The 24782-nt window shown below is 42.1% G+C and overlaps 1 protein-coding gene across 3 annotated transcripts in view; it reads right to left on the bottom strand.

Annotated features, from left to right (window-relative positions):
- The window catches only part of LOC126194678 (protein phosphatase 1 regulatory subunit 14C), a 940541-nt gene that overhangs the window by 542142 nt on the left and 373617 nt on the right, over positions 1–24782 (bottom strand). The gene's annotated exons all lie outside the window — the stretch shown is intronic.

Here is a 24782-nt window from a genome sequence, read left to right as displayed (position 1 = left end):
TCGGTTACGCAACTTGCAAAAACTCAGGAAAACTTAAAGGACACAGTAGATATTCTGAAAATTGGTTCAGAAAGACACATGGAGGAAATTAGTTCACTATCAGAGAAAGTAGTCGAACTTTCGGATCAGCTAAATAATTTATCTACGAAGGTAGATGATAATCTGAATGACACAAAACCGGTAGTCTTTAATGACACAGAAAAGTGCGAACAAATTAGGAAATTCAAACGAAATCAGAATCAAATTAATACACAACACCAAAGAGAAATCCGGGAAGTACAAGATCAGCTGACACAGGTAATACAAGAACACGTATTTCAGAGGACACGCCCTCCAACACGGGAAGAGGGACTTAGAAATACGGAAAAGCCGCAAAATAATAACACAGGGCATTTCGGAAATTATGAAAGAAATTGGCAAGGTGCACCGAATTTTGAAATGGAACCGCCGAAACGACGCAACAATGACCGACATGCGACTCGCCGACACGATGATTTTGACTATAAGCTGTTCATTACTACACGCAAATTTAAAACATTTAAGAATTCTGACAACGACATTCATCCACAAGCATGGCTCCATCAATTCTCTCATTGCTTTCCTCCCAACTGGTCGTTAGAACACAGATTAGAATTTATGTGTGGCTATTTAGAGAATGAACCAGCTGTAAGAATGCGATCGGTCATTTACGATTGTCACAGTGAAGGAGAATTTTATCATGCCTTCCTCTCAGCATATTGGTCTCAAGCTACACAAGACCGAGTACAAAAATGGCTCTGAGCACTATGGGACTTAACATCTATGGTCATCAGTCCCCTAGAACTTAGAACTACTTAAACCTAACTAACCTAAGGACAGCACACAACACCCAGCCATCACGAGGCAGAGAAAATCCCTGACCCCGCCGGGAATCGAACCCGGGAACCCGGGAACCCGGGCGTGGGAAGCGAGAACGCTACCGCACGACCACGAGATGCGGGCAAGACCGAGTACAACATAGCATCATAATGATGAAACATTTCGAACAATCTGAATTCTCCAGTCTTGTGAAATATTTTGAAGACATGTTGCACAAGAATCAGTACCTGTCAAACCCATACAACCCCTCAGAACTCATCCGCATTTGCTTAATCAAATTACCTGAACATTTACGACACATTATTTTGGCAGGACGTTGCTAAGACGACATTGAAGCTATTCAGGGACTCTTACAAGAATTAGAAATTGACACTGACAATCGCGGAACGCGAAAACAGGAACACAACAATTACAGGTCACATCCGTCGCAATTCCGCGATGAAAGAAATAATAACTGGACACGAGAAGGCTATTCTCACAACACAAATCGTGAACAAAACAGACATCACCCGTATGACAACCGTTGGCAGAGCAGTAATAATTACAGGGAAAGATCACCTCTCTGCGGTAATATCACAGAGACAATCAGAGAAACAGACAACATGGAACCAAAATAAATATTATCAAGGGAGACAGAATAACTTTAGACGCAACGGACCAGGGCGCAGTTACGATTCAGGAAGTAGTTCTCCACCACGTGACCGACAAGAAAGTAACTATGGAATCTACCGACATGACGACAGACGATATGATCGTAACGACAGACCTGAATTGCATCAGAACTGGCGGGATTCAAACAGAGCAGGGCCCCCTCGACAAGGTGAATTTGTAGAAGTTAGGTCTCCTAATTCTAATAACGACGCGCGCCAACAAAGAGACAATAGGCAATGACTCATACCGGTGGCAGCCACAAAACGTACGTATGAAACTGACGACGCAGCTGCCGTAGCTAGTAATTACGTAAAAATGGAAGACATTAGGGACATCTTACTCCAGGAACACGAAGTAAAACATAACAACATTGCATATCCTGTGATTCACATTACAGTAAATGACGTAAAATTTACGGCAGTACTTGACTCTGACAGTCCCATTTCAGTAATTAGTGAAACAGCCTTTAGAAAATGCAACAAATCGAACGATTGTCCCACACTTCCGTTACATAAGATTGAATTACAAGGTGCAAACTTTGGAAAAAGTGTAGATGTACGCCAACAAACCTACTTAGAATTCTTTTGTCAAAGCCACAGCTTCTCTATGAGCTTTCTTATTGTTCCATTATTGTCGACGGAAATTATATTGGGAGTAGACTTTTTGAATGAATACAATGCAATCTTAAACTTTCACGATGCTGAAATAAGTTTAGAGAAAGAAGGTAAGTCAATAGCTTTGAAATTTGAAGATTGGCTCTCAAACCATGACGAGGAAATTAATCGGCTTTACCTTCTGTTAGACAACAGTTCGGAATTTTCTACGGAACTAGACACTAACAATCACTCTGCAAGTACTGGCAGGGATGATATCTACGGCATATTTGATACTAATGAGTTAATTCAGAATAAAATTCAAACAATTGAGAATTGTAATGACACTGATAGGCAGGACCTTTTTGAGATTTTACAAGCACATTCCACAGTTTTTACTCACAAAACAGGAACAATCAAGGGGTTTCAATACCAATTTCGTGTTCGTGAGCATACTAAATTTTGTGTTAGACCATACGTAATTCCGGCGCACTATAGGGACCGTGTTAGAACAGAAATACAATCTATGCTTGACGAGGGCATTATTGAGCCTGCAGTAAGCTCATACAACAATCCATTACATGTTGTTGAGAAGAAAAATGGATCAATCAGGCTTGTCTTAGATTCGAGACAAATCAATATTATCATTATTGCTGAAACAGACAGGCCGCAAACGTTGGAAGAACTTCTTCAAAATTTTAATGGTGTAAAAGTGTTGTCTTCTATTGATCTCAGATCCAGCTTTTATCAGATCGAACTTCATGCAGAATGTAGAAATTACACAGCTTTTCTTTGTTTCGGCGTTTGTTATCAATGTCGGAAACTTCCTTTTGGTTTGAACATTTCTTCAGCAGCGTTCATTCGCGGGCTAAATTCCATATTACCTGAGTTCTTAAAACGTCACATCACCTTATATGTGGATGATATTCTAATAGCAGAAGCTTCATGGGAACAACATAATCGCATCCTCAACAGTTTGTTACGTATTTTTGCAGAATCTGGAATTACAGTTAACTTGGAAAAGTCTGAATTCGGTAGGTCAAAAGTGAGGTTTTTGGGACATATTATTTCTTCTGAAGGCATTCAGCCGGATCCTGAAAAGTTAGAAGCAATCAGAGCCATTCCAGTTCCATCCACAAAAAGACAAGTCCGCAGTTTTCTAGGTCTCGTAAATTTTTACCGTCGTTTTCTGAATATGCAAATTCTAGTTACACCAAAACTTTGTTCTCTCACTGGAAAAAATACTATTTGGAACTGGGACGAACAAGCACAGTTGGAATTCAATTCTTTGAAAGAATCGCTACTTAACGGGCCAATACTAGCTCATCCAGATCTGTCACAAGATTTCTGCCTTAGCACGGATTCTTCTAAAGTCGGTCTTGGTGCCCATTTATTTCAAGAAGCCACAGAAAATGACACTACTGTTGAGAAAACTATTGCTTTTGCTAGTCGAATGCTAACAAAATCTGAAAAAAATTATTCCATTACTGAATTAGAAGCTTTAGCTATCGTTTGGGCATTTAACAAATTCCGTTTCTTTCTTTCTGGTAAGCACGTAAAAGTATACAGTGATCATCGTGCATTACAATTTCTTATGTCTTCAAAATTAAATCATGACAGGTTAAAACGTTGGGCATTGTTTCTGCAAGAATTCCACTTCACAATAGTCTACATACCCGGCAAGGAGAACATTGTTGCGGACGCACTGTCACGCGCACCGGCTGGGCTTGAGAAAAGTGACACAGAAGGCAACCTCGAAAAAAATTTCAGTATTCTTTACGTTCAGAAAGTCGCCTTTGAAAACTTCATTACCACATCTTTAAAGGACATTGCTCATGAACAAGATAAAGATCCGATTTGGAAAGACATAAAAAGTAAATTGCATGAAAAGCCGCACACTGAGATTCAGCATTATTATCTGGTTAGAAACAACATACTCTTCAAACGCTGCACTATTGATGACAAGCTATGGGTACTTTGCATTCCTGACGATTTTGTTAATAAGCTCATTTGGTACATTCATTTCAGCTATGCACATTTTGGCCCACGAAAATGTTATCATATTCTTCGGACGACTTGTTATTTTAACAATATGGAAAAGAGAATTCGAAGAGTCTTGTCTATTTGTAAACTTTGTCAAAAGGTGAAACCATCTACTATCTCACATCGTGCTCCGTTGTTTCCTCTCATTCCTTCTAAATTAAAAGAATCTGCGGCTGTTGATCTCTTGGGACCGCTTGTCAGAACATCTAATGGATTTTCGTACGTTCTAGTCGCTGTTGAACTTACTTCAAAATTTGTTTCTTTCACACCGTTACGTAAAGCCATTGGACGGTCTGTATCCAACGCCTTTGTTAAAAATTTTTTACGTGAAGTTGGACACATTAGTAAAGTCATTTGAGATAACGGACCGCAATTCAGATCTTCTGTTTGGTCACGCATGCTTCGGAATCATAAAATCAAACCTGTTTTTATTTCATTGTACTCACCAGATTGTAACCCCTCCGAACGGATTATGAAAGAAATCAATAAGATTTGCAGACTTTATTGTCACAGAAAGCATCAGCATTGGGACAGATATTTACACTTATTTCAAAATGTGCTGAATGAAATGCCTCATGACTCCACTGCTTTACCACCTACTCATGTACTGAAGAATGAAGAACCACCGAACAGAATCAGAGAGCTTGTACCTTTCCCGAATACACGTAAACTTCGACACAAGGACATAATTGATTTGGCTATTAAAAATATAAAATCTGCAGCAGACAAAAGGAGAAAACTACACGGTAAATCAAATGCACAGAAATTATACATTGGTCAGAAAGTTCTCATTAAAGCTTACTCATTGTCACATAAGAAGAAACACTTGAGCCACAAATTCTTTCTAGTTTACAATGGACCTTTCAGAATCCGACGTATACCACATGATAACTGCGTTGAAGTTGAAACTCTGTGTACTAGGAAGAGTAAAGGATTGCACCACATTTCACATGTAAAACCGTTTATTGAAAGATAATCTGCTTTTTAACATTGTCTTTGCCATATAACTTTACATTACTAGTATGCTTTGTCAGACTTAGAATCTGTTAATATGCAACAAAGTTTGAAGTTAAATATCCAGTCAAGAACCAGAACTTATTTAAACAGAAATTACGAATGCATTGTTATAGTGAACAGACGACACAGTGTTGTTATTTGTACATTCTTGCTTGTTAGTTGCAAGATTACGTAACGAATATAAGGCTCACATATTTAGAACATTTACTCCTACTGCTAATGAGATTTTAATGCAACATTTTGGTTTACTTGAAAATACATTCTGGAGTTAAAATACTTTCTGTGAGCTACCAGATGACACAGTGGTTAGTTTATGTGACAGCTACACGATTTTATCACGACGCTACTAATGAGTGCCAATTTACAGTGTTGCTTTTGCGGTGAATCTGTTTTATATCTGCACAGTTTTTCTGAATTATTCTGGAAAGTAAAACATGTTTTAGTAGTACCTTTTGTGGTATAGCTACAAGGAGACAGCCTTTTCCGTAGCACAACAATATGTTACAGCACAGAACTTTCTTCATCACGGCAATAAGCGTAATAACTAAGATATCTATACGCAAAGCATTTCACTTTTGTTTATCATGAGGTAAGTACATTGACTTCTGCAGAACTTAGCTTTCGGAGGACGATAACTACGAGACTTCCACAGAGATTATCTTACAACATGACGCACACTTTAGCGCTACAGTACACGTATTTGAGTGATTAATTTTGTACTTAAAACATTTATTTTTAAAGATGTTTGAAGTACAATGATACAAGGGTTTTCCGTGATACATTTCATTCCATTGCTGTAATCTGTAACACCTGAGGGTATAATTACATTAATCCTCAGGGGGGTACACGCCTACTTTGTGTACAATGTGTTTGGCAAGCACAAGGAGCCCTAGCTAATATGGTATTTGCTTATAAAACTTCACACATCAGTACCATATTTCTCTAACGCAGAATTACACAGCTATCTGATCATTTAACTGAGACAGACAAACATTTTTTTTTTACTATATCAGTGACGCATGTTTACGCAATTACACAGTTGGATAACTTCATACGTATGAAATTGTATTTTGTCTGCACTTTGTGAACTGCTCATATTTTTTTGCAACCATTGTGATACTATGAGAGCTTTGAATGATGTATTTGGTAAGGGAGCATGATTGTAAAGTACGTTTGAGGTAGATGACACTATTGAAATGAGCAGAGAATATTTTTTACGTTTTGAAATTATTGCAGAAAGCTACGACGTTTTTGAGATTTGACTGAGGTGTTATGATATTATTACGACGACGATGTGTATTATGTTGTTGAGGAATGTTTATTATGATATGTAGTTATTATGATGAAATATTGAAGAAATGTCGACGAGTAAGGTAAGGAATAATGAGTAGTGGTTAGGGACTCTGGTTTGTGAAAAAGGTTGTTGGAAACCAAGAATCGTACATTAAGAGTTATGAAATGTATGTAAATGCGTGAATGTATTACAATGCCGACGAAAATTTTTTGGACTCTGTTATATCAATAGGATTTTGTTTCTACAGATTTGTAACGCAAATTATTGACCTGTGAAATATTTTTATATGAGACTGTCACTGTAGCGGAAACTGCTGTCATAAATATTTCCGTAAGAAAGTTAAGTGACCACCTGCACGTAATGCGTCGTGGGCACCCAGCTGTGTCAGACGCCTGGAGAAAAAGCCATTAGTGTGTGCCTTTTCAGAGGCACAGGTAGAAAAAAAAGGAGGCCATTATCCTCGCTATTGACATTTCTTTGTAGAAAGCATCGCAAATATGACACGCTCAAACTTGAAAACATATGATTACCCTGTGGAGCTCGTAATTTATGATGTTTACTAAAATGCCTAATGAAATGATGAGAAACATTTCACATCTATTGCCTTCCTAGTTGAAAGATTGTTTACTGCATTATGAAATGCCATATGGCTAGTGAATGACGTTTCACGCCTTGCTTTGCCTATTTTGTTTAATATCTAGTTTCTAGCTGCACTGCAGCATTGGTTAAAATAAAATTTAATAGATGTACTAATATAGATATTTTATGCCTACAGATCCAGTAAATAACCATTTTATAATCTACTTCAAAAAATACGAGGGAGCACAAAAAGACATTTTCCATCACAGGAATTGCATACATAATTTTTGTCAATGACTGGGTAACTTATTTAGTAGTGTAAGTTAAGGTGATGCATCACCTTAGTGTTAAGATGTGACATAGGTATTAAACATGGCCATTTTTACTGTAATATTTTTTCTGCTTGAGCTTTGTCATGTTTAGACATAAGTTATTGCATTTGCTGCTGCTGTTTTCCAGGCATGGTGCTACTGAATTTTAATTTGTGTTACTCTGCTAAGCCAGTTTACTACTGATTTATTTTTCTTGTTTGCTGCTCATTGCGTTATATTAGTTGTAATATTGCTGCAATTGCTTTGGCAATTTGAATTTTTCGTCATTGATGTTTGTGGTAACTGTTTTGTGCTGCTGCATTGCCTCGTCCCTTAGTATATATATCTGAGCTCAGTAGATTTAAGTTAGCTTAAAATGGGGTAGGCTATATAAGAGAACGAGTTGTGATGAATTGGGAGAAATGCATTGAGAAGCTATAAGAATATGGTTTACCCAACAAAGTATTTTGAAAGAGGATATGAACAAAAAAGTAGGTTTTAGAGACAACAAGTTTAGGTAGGATTTTCTTGGAAATAAATGATGTAAGATAATGGAAAATAAATAATGAGGTAAGAAATATGTGAACATATAAATACAGAAAGCATGCTTGGACAGGATTTTTTTGGTGGAAACAAATGTTGAAATAAGATGAAAGATCTATGGAATGAAGTTTTGGGTTGGACTGCAGTACCAATGTCACACTGAAAACGAACCCTGTCTTTCCTTTTGTATTATTTTGCTATGTGTGTATGTACCATTGTGTATTTGTCTTTTTCCTGTCTTTAAGTGTTTAGCTAATAAGATTTATGTTGTAGAATTTTTCAAATACTATGTTATTTACCTTGTAACGATGCTTAGACATTATTTATTCTGTTTTGTTTTAATGCTCATGTGTGAAGTTGATGTTTCAAAAGTTATTCTGATCTTTTATGTATTTACTTATGTCATAATTCCTCTAACACTGATGTATATGTTTATGTATATTCTTTTGTAAAACCCCTATTACCACAAATGCTATCTGTATTATTATGTTTTAATGATGTATTTTGTACCTTTGTTATTGTATTCTTATGGTACAAAATTGTAATTGACAGCAGTTCATCAAATTAAGTAACTTGTAAGTTCCATTTCACTGCACACATTTCTGTTGGTCATACTATATGGACAATATGTGAGAAGTAGGGACTGTTAGTGTTTGCACGTGTGTTAATAATTCAGCAAGGGACTGGATAACAGCATTGCTGGTTCTAAGGACAATTGCAAAAACTTTGTGAGTGCACAAGTGGTGGTTATGGACTTGCTATATTATCCGCAAGACTCTTCAATGGTGATTGTGCACCTGCACAGTCACAACAGATGGCTGCTGGCCATCTCTACAAGGACTACAGTGGGTCTGCATCTTTGATGGCCCACCAATACCGTAATCTCTACCAGGACTACAGTGGGTCTGCTCTGTGATGACCTACCTACCAATATTCTTCAAAAAGTCGAATGACTCTGCTGTGGGTTTGCTCTGTTGTGGCCCATTGCCTGTCAGCATGTCAAGAGTCAGCACTGCCTTTCCGTTGGAAGGACACCGCTACTTCTTCAAGACTGCATGGAAATCCACTACTTTGTGTACATTGTCTTTTACTGTTCAGACTTTGAGAAAAGAAACGGCAGTTTTACTGTGATGAATGATCAGGACTGTCTTTATGGACTGTGAGAAAATTTTAGCTTTTGACCAACATTGTATTAATAAGTGTGTGCATTTGATATCTTTCTTACTGTAATTATGAAAAATTTTTTCAAATCTGTATTGGCCAGTGCCCAAAACAATTTGTAAATTTTTTGTGGGGAGCGTGGGGGCTATGTAAGTAGGCTGTTTGTTTTCTTATTGGCAACGTTACGTAGCGCTCTGTATGAAAATCACTGGCTGTGATGTGTGCAATCTGTGGCTAGTTTGCATTGTTGTCTGCCATTGTAGTGTTGGGCAGCTGCAGCTGGATGTGAACAGCGCGTAGCGTTGCGCAGTTGGAGGTGAGCCGCCAGCAGTGGTGGATGTGGGGAGAGAGATGGCGGAGTTTTGAAATTTGTAAAACTGGATGTCATGAACTGCTGTATACATTATGACTTTTGAACACTATTGAGGTAAATAAATTGTTTGTTCTCTATTAAAATCTTTCATTTGTTAACTATGCCTATCAGTAGTTAGTGCCTTCCTAGTATGAATCTTTTATTTAGCTGGCAGTAATGGCGCTCGCTGTATTGCAATAGTTCGAGTAACGAAGATTTTTGTGAAGTAAGAAATTTGTGAAAGGTATAGGTTAATGTTAGTCAGGGCCATTCTTTTGTAGAGATTATTGAAAGTCAGATTGCGTTGCGCTAAAAATATTGTGTGTCAGTTTAAACACAGTTATGTAAAATTTTTCTAAGGGGACGTTTCACTGGCTACACTACCACTAACACCACGATACCTCCTCCACGCATAGCTACTCTGGTGTCGTGAAAGCGCTGTCTGGAGAGTGAAACGGCGCTCTGCTGTCTTCAGTGATGACAGCAGGTTCTGTCTGTATACGATTGATGGATGTTTGATGTATTGGGTAGCCATGGCGAGCTGCCTATTCCAGAGCGCAATGGTCCATGGCATACACGTCCCATCCCATCCAGGCTTCATGATGTGTGTGTGTGTGTGTGTGTGTGTGTGTGTGTGTGTGTGTGTGTGTGTGCGGGGTAGGACGGGGGAGGGGGAGTCACCATTTACAATTCGCGATCGCATTTGGTGTTTCTGAAGGGTAAAGTAGCGCGCAACTGCCAATTCTTCGACAGGAAGATGATGAGCTGTTTCAGCAGGCAATGAATACACGTCAACATATGGCTGCAGCGACACAACGAGCTCTTCGTGGTATACAACTGCGCTGGTCAGCAAGATCACCAATCGCTCTCCAAATGAACACATATAGGACATGGTGAAACCGGGTCTCCAGAGCCTGCAAGTACCATTGCCGAGTTGCAATACAAGGCGCAAGACACTTGAGACAATCGTTAGGAGTGTGCCATTCGGCACCTTTATGATCGTCTGCGTGCGACAATAAACACCTGTGTTGCTGCCAAGAGGTGTGCACTGTGTATTAATGCCAATACCCTGTTCGGGCGCTCTTTACTGTGACGTGCTTCATTTGGTCTGAATTTGTTAGCATATACTCCTGTTTCTACCGAGCGAGCACACACGTTTGAGTACCCAAACTGGTGGACGACTGTGTCAGCAGCTTTGTGCAGCCCGCAAGCATGCGGGAGATACGACAGATTTGCGTGACATTGTTGCGATGACAGACGACTCGCCCAACGACTCAACGTGCTTTTGTTCACTGCGAGGTATCCGTAGCCATTCTGCAAGATCCTGCGAATGTCTGCGACGCTCTTGTTTTCCGCGAAAAGACAACCAATGACAGCTCTGCCTGGAGCTCATCTCAATTACAGACGCCATTTTGAAGTCTACGTATAGCGCCGCTACCCATGGGAACTCCATGAAACTATAAGGGCTGAAGCAGGAATACTGACCGATGTCCGACAAAGAAAATTCGCATTTTTTCAACCGAAACTGCCCGAAGAAAAAAATGTGTTGCATTAGTTCTTGAATGCCCCTCGTGGAATGATGAAATACCTGTCACCTCACTTGTCAATGAAATGACCTTGACCTTGTCCTTGGGAGTGTTACATTTTTTTGCCAGCAATGTAGTTAGACGATTAATCAAATGACTGACTTCATTTGCCGATCGCATATTAGCGTCGTAACACCTTCCATATCCCACTAACAAACAACGAGCAGGTCGTTGTCCTAAGAGGTAAGGGTCTGTCGTTGGCAGAGAGGGTTGTTACAGTTAGAAGGGAGTTGTGGAAGGGCAGCCTGGAAGTGGCAAGGCTCTTACAGTGATTGCCGACCCTTGCACCTAACAGAGCGACCCCGCTGGCGCTGACAGTGACAAACGGCACCTGCAGGGCGCGGAGCATCGACCAGGCTGTCTGTGCATGGAGTTCCAACTTCTCTACCAGCCTGTCAATAGTAATGCCGGCTGAATTTAGCATTCGATCCTAGTTACGTAATCATAACGGAGAACTAATGGCCGACACCGGGCTTCAGGTCATTTCGTCACACTGCACACAATTTTCGTAACAATTCATGCACCACAGCTGGCGCAGGCTCCGCAAACCGCAGTACGCCCCTTTTCATTATAAAAGGTGCGGTAACATAACTTCCTGTTTTTAAAACGCAATGAATCCCATTTCATTGATCAGAATTCTTTTTATTTTTTAATATTGTAGATACATACCTAAAGTTTTGTTTTACAGTTTTGAAAATCCTATGAGGCACGTCACGCCCCCCCCCCCCCCCCCCCCATTGACCATACACTGAAGAAGCCAATTTCTGGCGTTTCTCCTGACTCTTACCAGCATAGCAGCGGGTATGTTGGCAATTTCTGTCCGGATTTTGGCCTTCAGGTTATGTAGGGTGCTTGGACTGCTCACATAGACGTGGGATTTAAAAAAAAAGTAAAACAAAATAAAAAAGAGTCGCAAGGAGTCAAATCGGGGGCAGCGGGATGGCCACTACAAATTGCTCTTTACTGAGATGAAGCTCAGTGGGAAGTGTTCCCTCAGAACAGCCACTGATGCCCTTGAAGTGTGAGCCGTTTCTACGTCCTTTTGGAATCAAATGTCCCCTAAGCCCAGTTCATCAAGTCATGAAAAAAAAAAAAATCCTCCAACATGTTCATATACCGATCTGAATTCACTGTGACTGTGTCCCCAATTTTCTTACACACACACACACACACACACACACACATATATATATATATATATATATAGATATTATTGTTGATATCTGGTATATCAACAGTAACACACGAGGAAATTGCGTATCACATTTGTCTTTAGGTGACTGCAGAGGCCACTGCTGCAATTCTCGGGGATTGGTGCCGGCCCAGTACCGCAAGTTCTGTTCGAGAAGTGCCTCATATGCATTCCCCCCGAGAACTGAAGTCGCGTTTGGAGAGTTCCTGCACAACCGCCTACTTGTGCGGATGGTAATGAAGGCCACCGTGAAGAATTTGCCTCACTGATCGATCCGAAAGTCCAATGGCAGACGCAGCCTGTGTGCAGAACGGCGTGGGGATTACAAATTGAAGCTCTCACTGCCTCGATGTTGTCACGTGATCTGATGGGCCGATGGGCTTGTCGTACTTGCGGTTTGTCTGAATGTAGCGACCCATGTAACAATTGATTTCCAGTCCGGAACATTGTCTAACGGTGCTTCATTGAAGCGATTTCGGAAGGCGCGCTGGAGTACGATCTCAGAGAATAGGCTTCGAGGGCAAACGCACGCTCCTCACTATTTCAACGTGTGATGGTAACTGCCCAGGAAGAGAAGAGCACTTGAGAGCTACGCCTATTCCAATGCGACCACTCCTGCCCCGCTACGAACGCTACAGTCTGAATGGCGCACATGTCAAACAAGGACGTTACGTTGCCACAGCACCATGAAGGGCGCAACCTTCCTGATATTTTGAGAACTGCAAAACTAAATTTTACCTACTATCCACATCACTAAAAAAATAAGAACAATTCGGAGTCATAAAATGGGTTTTACTGCGTTTAGAAATCAGGAAGTTACGTTGCCGCACCACGCACCATACGTGAGGCTTTTTAAGTTTTCACAAAAACAATGATAGAATATTTTTTGTATAAATAACTTTCTTTTTATTTCTCAAAACACTCGTTTTGGAAATTTATTTACTTCTGCAAATGTTCTAAGTAATTCTGGATGTTGATGTTCCAGTAACAGTGAAGAAATCAAAACCTTTTTGAGGTCAGGTCGAAGTGACTCGCTGCGACGTCACTGTATAAAAAAGCCTCAGTTTACTTGTTGCGTCAAATCTGTGTAAGATCTCGAGCTTTCGATGAAATCCTCCACCGACCTAATGTCGTGGCTAGTTTTGCGGTGATAATTTATAGCCCATACACGGCTTGTGATTCTTCGGCTTCAGTCACATTACACTGGCAGAGATTGTGTCTGTTGGATCTTGCTTGGACGCCAGATATGTGGGATTTAGGAAGCCTGCTTTCTGGGATGGTTAGACAACATTCAAACAAATTGTATTAATGAGTTTTATCACGAAATGAGCAATGACAATACAAACTTTGACAATAACACCGAAGTGTCGCAAACACAGGACGACATGCAAATAAGAAATCTCTTCAGTATATACAGGGTGTACATAATATCCGGGAACACTTTCAATTATTTATTGCACAAGATCTAAAAATTGTACAGATGTCATACATATTGCATTTTGAAGAGAAACTCTGAATTTTTTTTTTTTTTTTTTTTTTTTACAAACATTCGATATGCGGTAATCGAATTCTTGCCATACCCGTCGCAGCATAGGATCGTCGACTGTGACTATCGCTTCCCGTATTCTTTCACGGAGCTCTGCTACAACACGTGGTAGAGGCGGTACGTACACCAGATCTTTAATGAATCCCCACAGAAAAAAGTCACATGGAGTGAGATCTTGTGATCGGGGAGGCCATTTCGAACTCCAACACACAGAAAGCTCGCTTCGCACCTGAACTCGCCATGTTTGCGACTATCGCTGACTATCGGCAAACTACGCTGTGGCGGTACACATGAAAAAAAAAAGTGTAAGTTCCTGGATTCTCTTCAAAATGATATATGTATGACATCTGTACAATGTTTGGTTCTTGTGCAATAAATAATTGAAAGAGTTCCCCGACTTTATGTACACGCTGTACAATTCCTAAGTCGCTGGTCTTGAAGTTCCTAATCTTGATGCTGCTGTAGAAGTGGACCGCGACCAGTCGGCGCAGTGCTTATATTCACTCCACGTAGAGGTCGCTGCCGTCGCGTTGTCATCCTGGAAAGGTGTCGGTCAGCGTGCAATTGGTTGACGTCTTCTTAACAGCTCTCTCAGCACTCTCGTTTCTAACTGGCGTTCTGGCACTTGCCTTTACGCCGCAACAGTGTCCATAACTGCACAGGCGACGCCAACTCTCCTAAGGTACATGAAGAATCAGGCGCTTATCTGTGTCTTCTCCGCGTAGAAACTTCGCTACCGCGCAGTACCAATATGCAGGCCACACGGCAATGCAATTTTTATAGTTATGGTACGTGGAGTTCAGAATTCAAACATCAATATCCCAAAGCAGTTAGATGCAACTCTCAAAAACTCTCGATGAAATGGACTTTAAAATTTTGACGTTTTCTGAAAGTCTTTAAAAAGCTAATTTTTCGAAGCACTGTTTAGCTCTGTTGTAGAGTGCTCGTCTGCGAAGTAAGCGGTTCTGTGTTCGATTCCCGGCCGATGAAATTTTTAAACAAAGGTACATATTCTATGAGCATTAGCGTGAAGCGTAAAACGCGTAAAGATGCAAGATAGCGGTAGCGTTAGAGACTTGTGGTGTGTGGTCTTTATTTTTCTCTTTTTTTATCGATTATGTTAATTTAAATACAAAATTCGTCAAATATGCTAATTAACACATACCGGATTGTCGTTTTGTGGGAAAAATGTACGTCGTCTTATTTATAATTTCATATGACACACAAAAATACAGCTTTCATTACAAAGAAATTCTTAATTACCGGTCTTTAATAAGAGATAATTGACGTTTGTTTCAATTAAAGAAAAACTTCACAGATCTTTTTTCATCTTTATGTATTTTACTCTCCACGGCTTTGCATGTAGACCATCCGTTTGTGTTAAAAAAATTTAGCATCGCCCACACTCGAATCCGGTCCATACACGTGGCAGGCAAGTATTGGATCACACCCCTATACTGGCTGTCGAGAAACAGATCTTACTTGAGAGTATTAACAACTTTCTAAAATACTTCAAAATCGATTTTTGAGTTTCAGCGAACTACTTCCTGTGACTGACTTTTGTTTGGTCCCCTTGTAAGATTATAGCTGGTGTCCCAGTTTCATTTGCTCTAACGAACACCGAGCGAGGTGGCGCAGTGGTTAGACACTGGACTCGCATTCGGGAGGACGACGGTTCAATCCCGCGTCCGGCCATCCTGATTTAGGTTTTCCGTGATTTCCCTAAATCGCTCCAGGCAAATGCTGGGATGGTTCCTTTCAAAGGGCACGGCCGACTTCCTTCCCCGTCCTTCCCTAATCCTATGAGACCGATGACCTCGCTGTCTGGTCTCCTTCCCCAAACCAACCAACCTCTAACGAACTATAATTTCTACTACAACAATTATTTGTATTTAATTTTTTTATTTGATCTCATTATGTCGAAGCGTCCGACAAGATTTATTTTCATCAAATATCATTATATGTGCTGCTTCCTTTCTGCGGTGCCACATATAGCAAAATATATAGTGTCCTGGGGAGAAGAGGCATACAGCCTATTTTCCAATCATCTGAAAAGATAAAGGACAGCCTCGGTCTCCGGCTCCCTGGAATTAACAGGATTACTTGTGAGCGCGAAAGCAACTACGTCGATCAATCTACCTGCACCGTTACCGACTGCTGGGTAAATTAACAAACGCACATTAAAAATCGAGTACTTCAGGAATCAGCTGTTGGTGAGCCCATTTTCAACGTAAATAGTTTGTGATGGAGGCCTACGAGGTGAGCTATGTTGGATCAGTAATTCCTCCTCCCCGAAATTCTTTAAAGTATCGAAGTATCATGTAAAAAACAGCGACAAAAGTCTGATTACTTTACAAATAGTTAATGTGTTAAATATTTGAGGTTAAGCACGTAGACCCCTTACATCGAAGATGCAAAAACCTAATTACGTAGATTTTATTAGTTTGAGATTACTCACCCATAGACTAATAAAAGAGGCAAACCCAAACTGGTAAACCAAAAAAGTAGTAACCCTTTATATCTTAATATAAGATCTTTCGGCAAATAGTGCTTGGTGTCAAATTTGTGGCCCGTTTTGCGAAAAATTAATTTTTCTTGCATCTCAATGTTCATGACATCATATCTTGTGAACTATCTGTCGTACAATGATATAATTTTGAAACTATATTTATTGGTATGCAGGGTGCGCAAGCTAAGGCTACTTGTGGGTTCTATGCAAACACGCAACGCCTTCAAATACCAGGCGCGAAATTTTCAAATTCTCACGCCTGCTACTCGGAAACTTTGAATCCTACAGAAAAAAATGAACAAAATCTTTTTGCATGAAATTTAATTTAATTACATTTTGTACTGGGATACGATTGTTCTGGAAGCCATAGTTTTCGACTCACTCAAGAAAAAACAATTTGAAGATAATTTTTGTATGTTTTTCTTGAATAATTCAGAAATTACGGCCTCTAGCGAAAGCTTACAGCAATATAAAATTTAAATACATACAATTTCCTACAAAAGGTCTTGCTCATAATTTCTGTAGGATTGATAGTTTGCGTGTAGTGAGTGTGAGAATATGAAAAGCTTCGGTGTGGTATTTGAAAGTGTAAAACCCACAGGTAGGGACAGCTGACTTAACCTGTTTGTGGACACTGTCTGCAAAATGTGTTGCAAATACAGTTAGTACTAAAGAAATAATACATCAAAACGTAATTCTGATGCTGAAATTCAGCGTATGAACAGCGAAAATGTAGTTTGCGATAAAGATTTATCTTTTCATTATTTTTTTTTTTTTGGGGGGGGGGTTTAACGAGTAAGAGATTCGATAACGATTGAAATTATGTGTAAAGTTTGTTAGAGTTCGCGAAGTAGCTTGCAGGTTTCTCTGCAATTTATTGCATAATTTGGTAATATTGTCTGGGTAATTTCTGTCCCAGTCGCGTATGGTTCGCGGGAAGAACGACTGCCGGAAAGCCTCCGTGCGCGCTCGAATCTCTCTCATTTTACATTCGTGATCTCCTCGGGAGGTATAAGTAGGGGGAAGCAACATATTCGATACCTCATCCAGAAACGCACCCTCTCGAAACCTGGACGGCAAGCTACACCGCGATGCAGAGCCTGCCACTTGAGTTTGCTAAACATTCCGTAACGCTATCAAGCTTACCAAATAACCCTGTGACGAAACGCGCCGCTCTTCTTTGGAGCTTCTGTATCTCCTCTGTCAACCCGACCTGGTACGGATCCCACACTGATGAGCAATACTCAAGTATAGGTCGAACGAGTGTTTTTTAAGCCACCTCCTTTGTTGATTGACTACATTTTCTAAGGACTCTCCCTAGGAATCTCAACCTGGCACCCGCCTTACAAACATTTAATTTTGTATGATCATTCCACTTCAAATCGTTCCGTACGCATCCTCCCAGATTTTTAAATTCGGTCAATACTTATAAGAAACAGTGAAAATCAATTTTTGTTGCCCCTGGACGCTGTTAGATAGGCAATCTACAACCGAAACAGGGCACTGTTTTAGTCGTTTAGTAATATAGATAGTGTAGAACGCAATAAAAATTTCCCAAGGACAGCCTGGAACTGAAACACAGCAAGTCTTGTAGTGATGGGGGCGAACGGGATTACAAGTGGTCGCTGCGTGAGCCTCACACCACTACTTCGGTCGTAGCTGTCAGTCCTATACTAATTTTGAGCATAGTTACCCATAGGAAGTAAACAGTACCGAAACACAAGACACTGGCTGCAGTAATTGCGCTATTACCCGGAACAACAAATAGTTTAATTAATAGCATGTTTTTGTTTCTGTGCCACACAACTACGACCAGGCGCGTGGTCATATCAGCTTTAGGACGGCAATTAATTTTTCATCAGAACAGGATATGCTCCTCAGACAGCTGTTCTGTTCGCGGTGACCGTTCGTAATTAGCGAGGGACTTTTCTTTTCGGCCGGTGGCGAAAGTCGTGGAGAATTAGGCGCCGGGTGTCGACGTTTGAGCCTTTGGCGACCTCCGCAGCCGGCTGCCGGCCTTTGTTCGGCGGGCGCAATTAGCGGCACAATGGCCGACCTCAGCCCTCAGCCTGGCGCCTGCTTCCAAAGGCGCCGGGCAAGGTGGACGCGCAGCCCAGGCGCCAGGAAGCTACATCACTCACCGCGCCACGGCGGCCTACGTCTAGCACTAAATCAAAGCGTGTCTGCGTCAAGTAACAACCAGTCGCAAATAATGTTTATTGCGTATCCAGATTTCGGTCACTGTGTGGCGACCTTCAGTGCTAAAGAACATACACTACTGGCCATTGAAATTGCTACACCAAGCAGGAATGCAAGATGATAAACGGGTATTCATTGGACAAATATATTAAACTAGAACTGACAAGTGATTTCATTTTCACGCCATTTGGGTGCATAGATCCTGAGAAATCAGGACCCAGAACAACCACCTCTGGCCGTAATAACGGAATTGGTACGCCTGGGCATTGAGTCAAACAGAGCTTGGATGGCGTGTACATGTACAGCTGCCCATGCAGCTTCAACACGATACCACAGTTCATCAAGAGTAGTGACTGGCGTATTGTGACGAGCCAGTTGCTCGGACAACATTGACCACACGTTTTCAATTGGTGAGAGATCTGGAGAATGTGCTGGCCAGGGCAGCAGTCGAACATTTTCTGTATCCAGAAAGGCACGTACAGGACCTGCAACACGCGGTCGTGCATTATCCTGCTGAAATGTAGGGTTTCGCAGGGATCGAATGAAGGGTAGAGCCAACGGGTCGTAACACATCTGAAATGTAACGGCCACTGTTCAAAGCACGGTCAGTGCGAACAACAGGTGACCGAGACGTGTAACCAATGGCACCCCACACCATCACGCCGGGTGATACGCTAGTATGGCGATGACGAATACACGCTTCCAATGTGTGTTCACCGCGATGTAGCCAAACACGGATGCGACCATAATGATGCTGTAAACAGAACCTGGATTCATCCGAAAAATGACGTTTTGCCATTCGTGCACCCAGGTTCGTCGTTGAGTACACCATCGCAGGCACTCCTGTCTGTGATGCAGCGTCAAGGGTAACCGCAGCCGTGCTGCTGCAAACGTCGCAGATGGTTGTTGTCTTGCAAACCTCCCCATCTGTTGACTGAGGGATTGAGACGTGGATGCACGATCCGTTACAGCCATGCGCATAAGATGCCTGTCATCTCGGGACTGCCAGTGATACGAGCCGTTGGGATCCAGCACGGCGTTCCGTATTAGCCTCCTGAACCCACCGATTCCATATTGTGCTAACAGTCATTGGATCTCGACCAACGCGAGCAGCAATGTCGCGATACGATAAACCGCAATCGCGATAGGCTACAATCCGACCTTTATCAAAGTCGGAAACGTGATGGTACGCATTTCTCCTCCTTACACAAGGCATCACAACAACGTTTCACCAGGTAATGCCGGTCAACTGCTATTTGTGTATGAGAAATAGTTCGGTAACTTTCCTCATGTCAGCACGTTGTAGGTGTCGCCACCGGCGCCAGCCTTGTGTGAATGCTCTGAAAAGCTAATCATCTACATATCACAGCATCTTCTTCCTGTCGGTTAAATTTCGCGTCTGTAGCACGCCATCTTCATGGTGTAGCAATTTTAATGGCCAGTAGTGTATAAAGAATCAGTTACAATAAGGTAACACGCATGTGTTATTAAGTGTAGCCGGCCGCGGTGGTCTCGCGGTTCTAGGCGCGCAGTCCGGAACCGTGCGACTGCTACGGTCGCAGGTTCGAATCCTGCCTCGGGCATGGATGTGTGTGATGTCCTTAGGTTAGTTAGGTTTAAGTAGTTCTAAGTTCTAGGGGACTGATGACCACAGATGTTAAGTCCCATAGTGCTCAGAGCCATTTGAACCATTTTGTCATCATCAGACGTCGTCTCGTGGAGCAGACACTGCTAAACAAGATGATGACCATGTGACGCTCCCAATCTCGGCAACTATTTTAAAATCACTGAGATTTGGCTCATATGGGTCGATCCCAACAGACGCTCAGATCTGACAATAGCAGCCTACTTAAGATTAAAGTCATTCTAAAATGTATAGTAGTACAAAGTTTCTGGAGACAAATATAATGCATTTCTCACATTACTAGGTGACGTAGTTGAAAGTTTGTTTTAACACCGAACGGTGTAAATTATTTTTTTATGTGAAACTTATGAGAGATGAAATTTTCAAGCAGAAAGATTTCTGGTTCTACACTCCTGGAAATTGAAATAAGGAAGGGGAAACTTTATTGACACATTCCTGGGGTCAGATACATCACATGATCACACTGACAGAACCACAGGCACATAGACACAGGCAACAGAGCATGCACAATGTCGGCACTAGTACAGTGTATATCCACCTTTCGCAGCAATGCAGGCTGCTATTCTCCCATGGAGACGATCGTAGAGATGCTGGATGTAGTCCTGTGGAACGGCTTGCCATGCCATTTCCACCTGGCGCCTCAGTTGGACCAGCGTTCGTGCTGGACGTGCAGACCGCGTGAGACGACGCTTCATCCAGTGCCAAACATGCTCAATGGGGGACAGATCCGGAGATCTTGCTGGCCAGGGTAGTTGACTTACACGTTCTAGAGCACGTTGGGTGGCACGGGATACATGCGGACGTGCATTGTCCTGTTGGAACAGCAAGTTCCCTTGCCGGTCTAGGAATGGTAGAACGATGGGTTCGATGACGGTTTGGATGTACCGTGCACTATTCAGTGTCCCCTCGACGATCACCAGTGGTGTACGGCCAGTGTAGGAGATCGCTCCCCACACCATGATGCCGGGTGTTGGCCCTGTGTGCCTCGGTCGTATGCAGTCCTGATTGTGGCGCTCACCTGCACGGCGCCAAACACGCATACGACCATCATTGGCACCAAGGCAGAAGCGACTCTCATCGCTGAAGACGACACGTCTCCATTCGTCCCTCCATTCACGCCTGTCGCGACACCACTGGAGGCGGGCTGCACGATGTTGGGGCGTGAGCGGAAGACGGCCTAACGGTGTGCGGGACCGTAGCCCAGCTTCATGGAGACGGTTGCGAATGGTCCTCGCCGATACCCCAGGAGCAACAGTGTCCCTAATTTGCTGGGAAGTGGCGGTGCGGTCCCCTACGGCACTGCGTAGGATCCTACGGTCTTGGCGTGCATCCGTGCGTCGCTGCGGTCCGGTCCCAGGTCGACGGGCACGTGCACCTTCCGCCGACCACTGGCGACAACATCGATGTACTGTGGAGACCTCACGCCCCACGTGTTGAGCAATTCGGCGGTACGTCCACCCGGCCTCCCGCATGCCCACTATACGCCCTCGCTCAAAGTCCGTCAACTGCACATACGGTTCACGTCCACGCTGTCGCGGCATTCTACCAGTGTTAAAGACTGCGATGGAGCTCCGTATGCCACGGCAAACTGGCTGACACTGACGGCGGCGGTGCACAAATGCTGCGCAGCTAGCGCCATTCGACGGCCAACACCGCGGTTCCTGGTGTGTCCGCTGTGCCGTGCGTGTGATCATTGCTTGTACAGCCCTCTCGCAGTTTCCGGAGCAAGTATGGTGGGTCTGACACACCGGTGTCAATGTGTTCTTTTTTCCATTTCCAGGAGTGTATTAACATGCCGCTGCTGGTACGATAACTTGTAACACAACTCTCGTCTGTTCCAATTCCTTCAACTGTGCTCAGTAAGTACCACGGTTTTAACCAAAATTTTATAAACTCAGTTATTTTGAACAAGATGGTTTGTATTTCTTAAACGATGATGAACTGTGAAGAGTGCACCAATAACCGATGTCACTGGTTAAGTTCACACAGCTACTATCATGCATAACTGTAAGGCATTAGTAACTGTCTTTGATTACAACCGCACTATTTGTAATAACTACATGGGTTTTTAAGAAATGTAAAATAATAATTAAAATGATAAAACACACTAATTGTCAAATTTCATACTTGTTGTGAATAGATCACCCATGTCAAGAGTGCGCTATAGAGTGCTATGACTCACACTGACGCCAGCTGTGTTGTCTTTGACATAAACGGTCCACTTGTAAGAGGTTCTGATGTTTTAAATTACAATTACTGGTATGCGTTTTATGACTGACTCACAATTAAAGGTTTCACCACTGTATATTTAATAACACATGCATATTACCTTATTGTGACAGGTTCTGTGTGTTCCGGCGTATCGACAAGCGCCGGCAAGAGAAGCGAAGGCTGTGAGACGACGTCAGCCGATAGTCCGCTGACTCGGATCGCACCACGACAGAAGCGGCCTCTCGCCGAAGAGATAAAACTGGCGACAACCACACAGTAACCGAAATACGCATATGCGATAGACATGCGACCGATTGCTGTACCGTTTAATACTTGAAATAAATACAGTCGCTGGGCACAACTGCTTCCCAAGGGAATAAAACCAGACATGTGCGTGGGGTCACTTTTTTTTCATTAAGCCTAATAAAACTGGAAAGTTGCGAAAGTCACACCAATACATCATCAGAAACTAAACTCAATGCCTTGTTGATAGCCGGCCGGAGTGGTCGAGCGGTTAAAGGCGCTACAGTCTGGAACCGCACGACCGCTACGGTCGCAGGTTAGAATCCTGCCTCGGGCATGAATGTGTGTGATGTCCTTAGGTTAGTTAGGTTTAAGTAGTTCTAAGTTCTAGGAGACTAATGACCTCAGAAGTTGAGTCCCATAGTGCTCAGAGCCATTTGAACCATTTGAACCTTGTTGATATAGCCATCATTATCTGTTCCTCGCCATCTTAATCGCTTGATTGTAGTTCCTGCAGTTCGTTCCACTGATAACACACTGTAAATATTGATGTTCTGGACCTGTCATTTTTTTCATTCTAAGATATCAAGGAGAAGTGTCAAAGGAAGTTATGTGACCGGATTCGTGATTTCCTGTCAGAACGGTCACAGTACGTAGTAATCGACGTTCCCCTACAAACTTTTATACGTCCTTTGCTGTTCCTTTCAACATAAACGTTTTAGAAGTCAATCTGAGCAGCCCTCTTAGATTGTTTGCAGATGACGCTGTCATTTGCCGTCTCGTAAAGTCATCATAAGATAAAAACCAATTGCAAAATAACTTAGACAAGATATCTGTATGATGCAAAAAGTAGCCATTCACCATATATAATGGGGAGTGTGAGGTCATCCACATGAGTACTAAATGGAGTCCGTTAAATTTCGGTTACACGATAAATCACACAAATCTGAAGGCTGTAAATTCAACTAAATACCGATGGATTACAGTAACGACGAACTTAAATTGAAACTATCACATAGGTAACGTGACAGACTTCTGTGGTCATCAGTCTCCTAGAACTTAGTACTACTTAAACCTAACTAACCTAAGGACATCACACACATCCATGCCCGAGGCAGGATTCGAACCTGCGACCGTAGCCTCTTCTGTATTGTAGCGAAATAGGGGAGAGAGAGTCACTGATATGATACACGAGTTGAGGTGGCAGTTATTAAAACAAAGGGATTTTTCGTCATGGCGACCACTTTTCTCGATATTCGAAACTCGAAAGTTCTCCTCCGAATGGGAAAATATTTTGTTGAAGCCCCTCTACATAAGGTGAAGTTAAGAGTTACAGTTTCTGTTACTAGGGCCGAGCGCCGATAATGTCAGCATTTCGTTTCACATTTCTCCGCACCCGCAAAGACCAATCTTGTCATTTCGATTTTTGTCCATGATTGTCAGCAACTGTTTTTGAAGAATGCCGATATGAAGAAATAGTACACTAGTTGCGTTAAAAATTGTTTTTTAACACTACTGGTGTGTTATTTCTCCACATCCGTTCCATTCACACCGCCACCTCCCAGTGCAATCGCACTACTACTTTGTGCCACCTGCACTTGGTTCACACGGTCAAAGAGAAAGGCTGGACGTGATGGAAGCACAAAAAGTAGTAAGACTCTTTCAGACTAGGAAACTAAACTATTGTGCTATTACAATTTCAAAAGGACAATTCTAAATATTTATCAAATAATGCGAAAAAAATATAATATAAAATAACAATATTGGGATTCGATACTGCCATTCAGATATCGATATATCGTATATAGGGAAAGGACGTACCGATTTCGTTTATCGACACTTGTAAAAAAATCGATACATCGACATTTTACAGACAGCAATATTGTAGGATAGTTTAGCTCAGGGTTTCCCAACTTTTTCAGCTGGTGGACCCATTCTTCAGTCGAAAATCCATGGCGGACCCCTAGTCAGTCAAGAGCACAGTAACTTTAAATTTCAGAGCGAAACCCATGGGAACTGAAAGCTTCTTAATGCAAGTTCCATGTTCCTAATGCCCCCCCCCCCCCCACCCCCCACCCGAGGTATCAATAGTCTTTGGTTTAGAGATGAATGAAAACAACTCGAAATTAACGATCCACTGTATCCAGACACACTTACTAGTTGATTTACTCCCTGTGTTCAACACACTATAGCCTCATTAAAATTACTTGGTAATTGACATTTCACACGTTGGAGGTGCCTTCATCCGG

The sequence above is a fragment of the Schistocerca nitens genome, chromosome 7 (assembly GCF_023898315.1).
Source record: "Schistocerca nitens isolate TAMUIC-IGC-003100 chromosome 7, iqSchNite1.1, whole genome shotgun sequence".
Classification (NCBI taxonomy): Eukaryota; Metazoa; Arthropoda; class Insecta; order Orthoptera; family Acrididae; genus Schistocerca; species Schistocerca nitens.
Note: the sequence above shows the minus strand (reverse complement) of the source record. Positions and strands in the feature narration are given on the sequence as shown.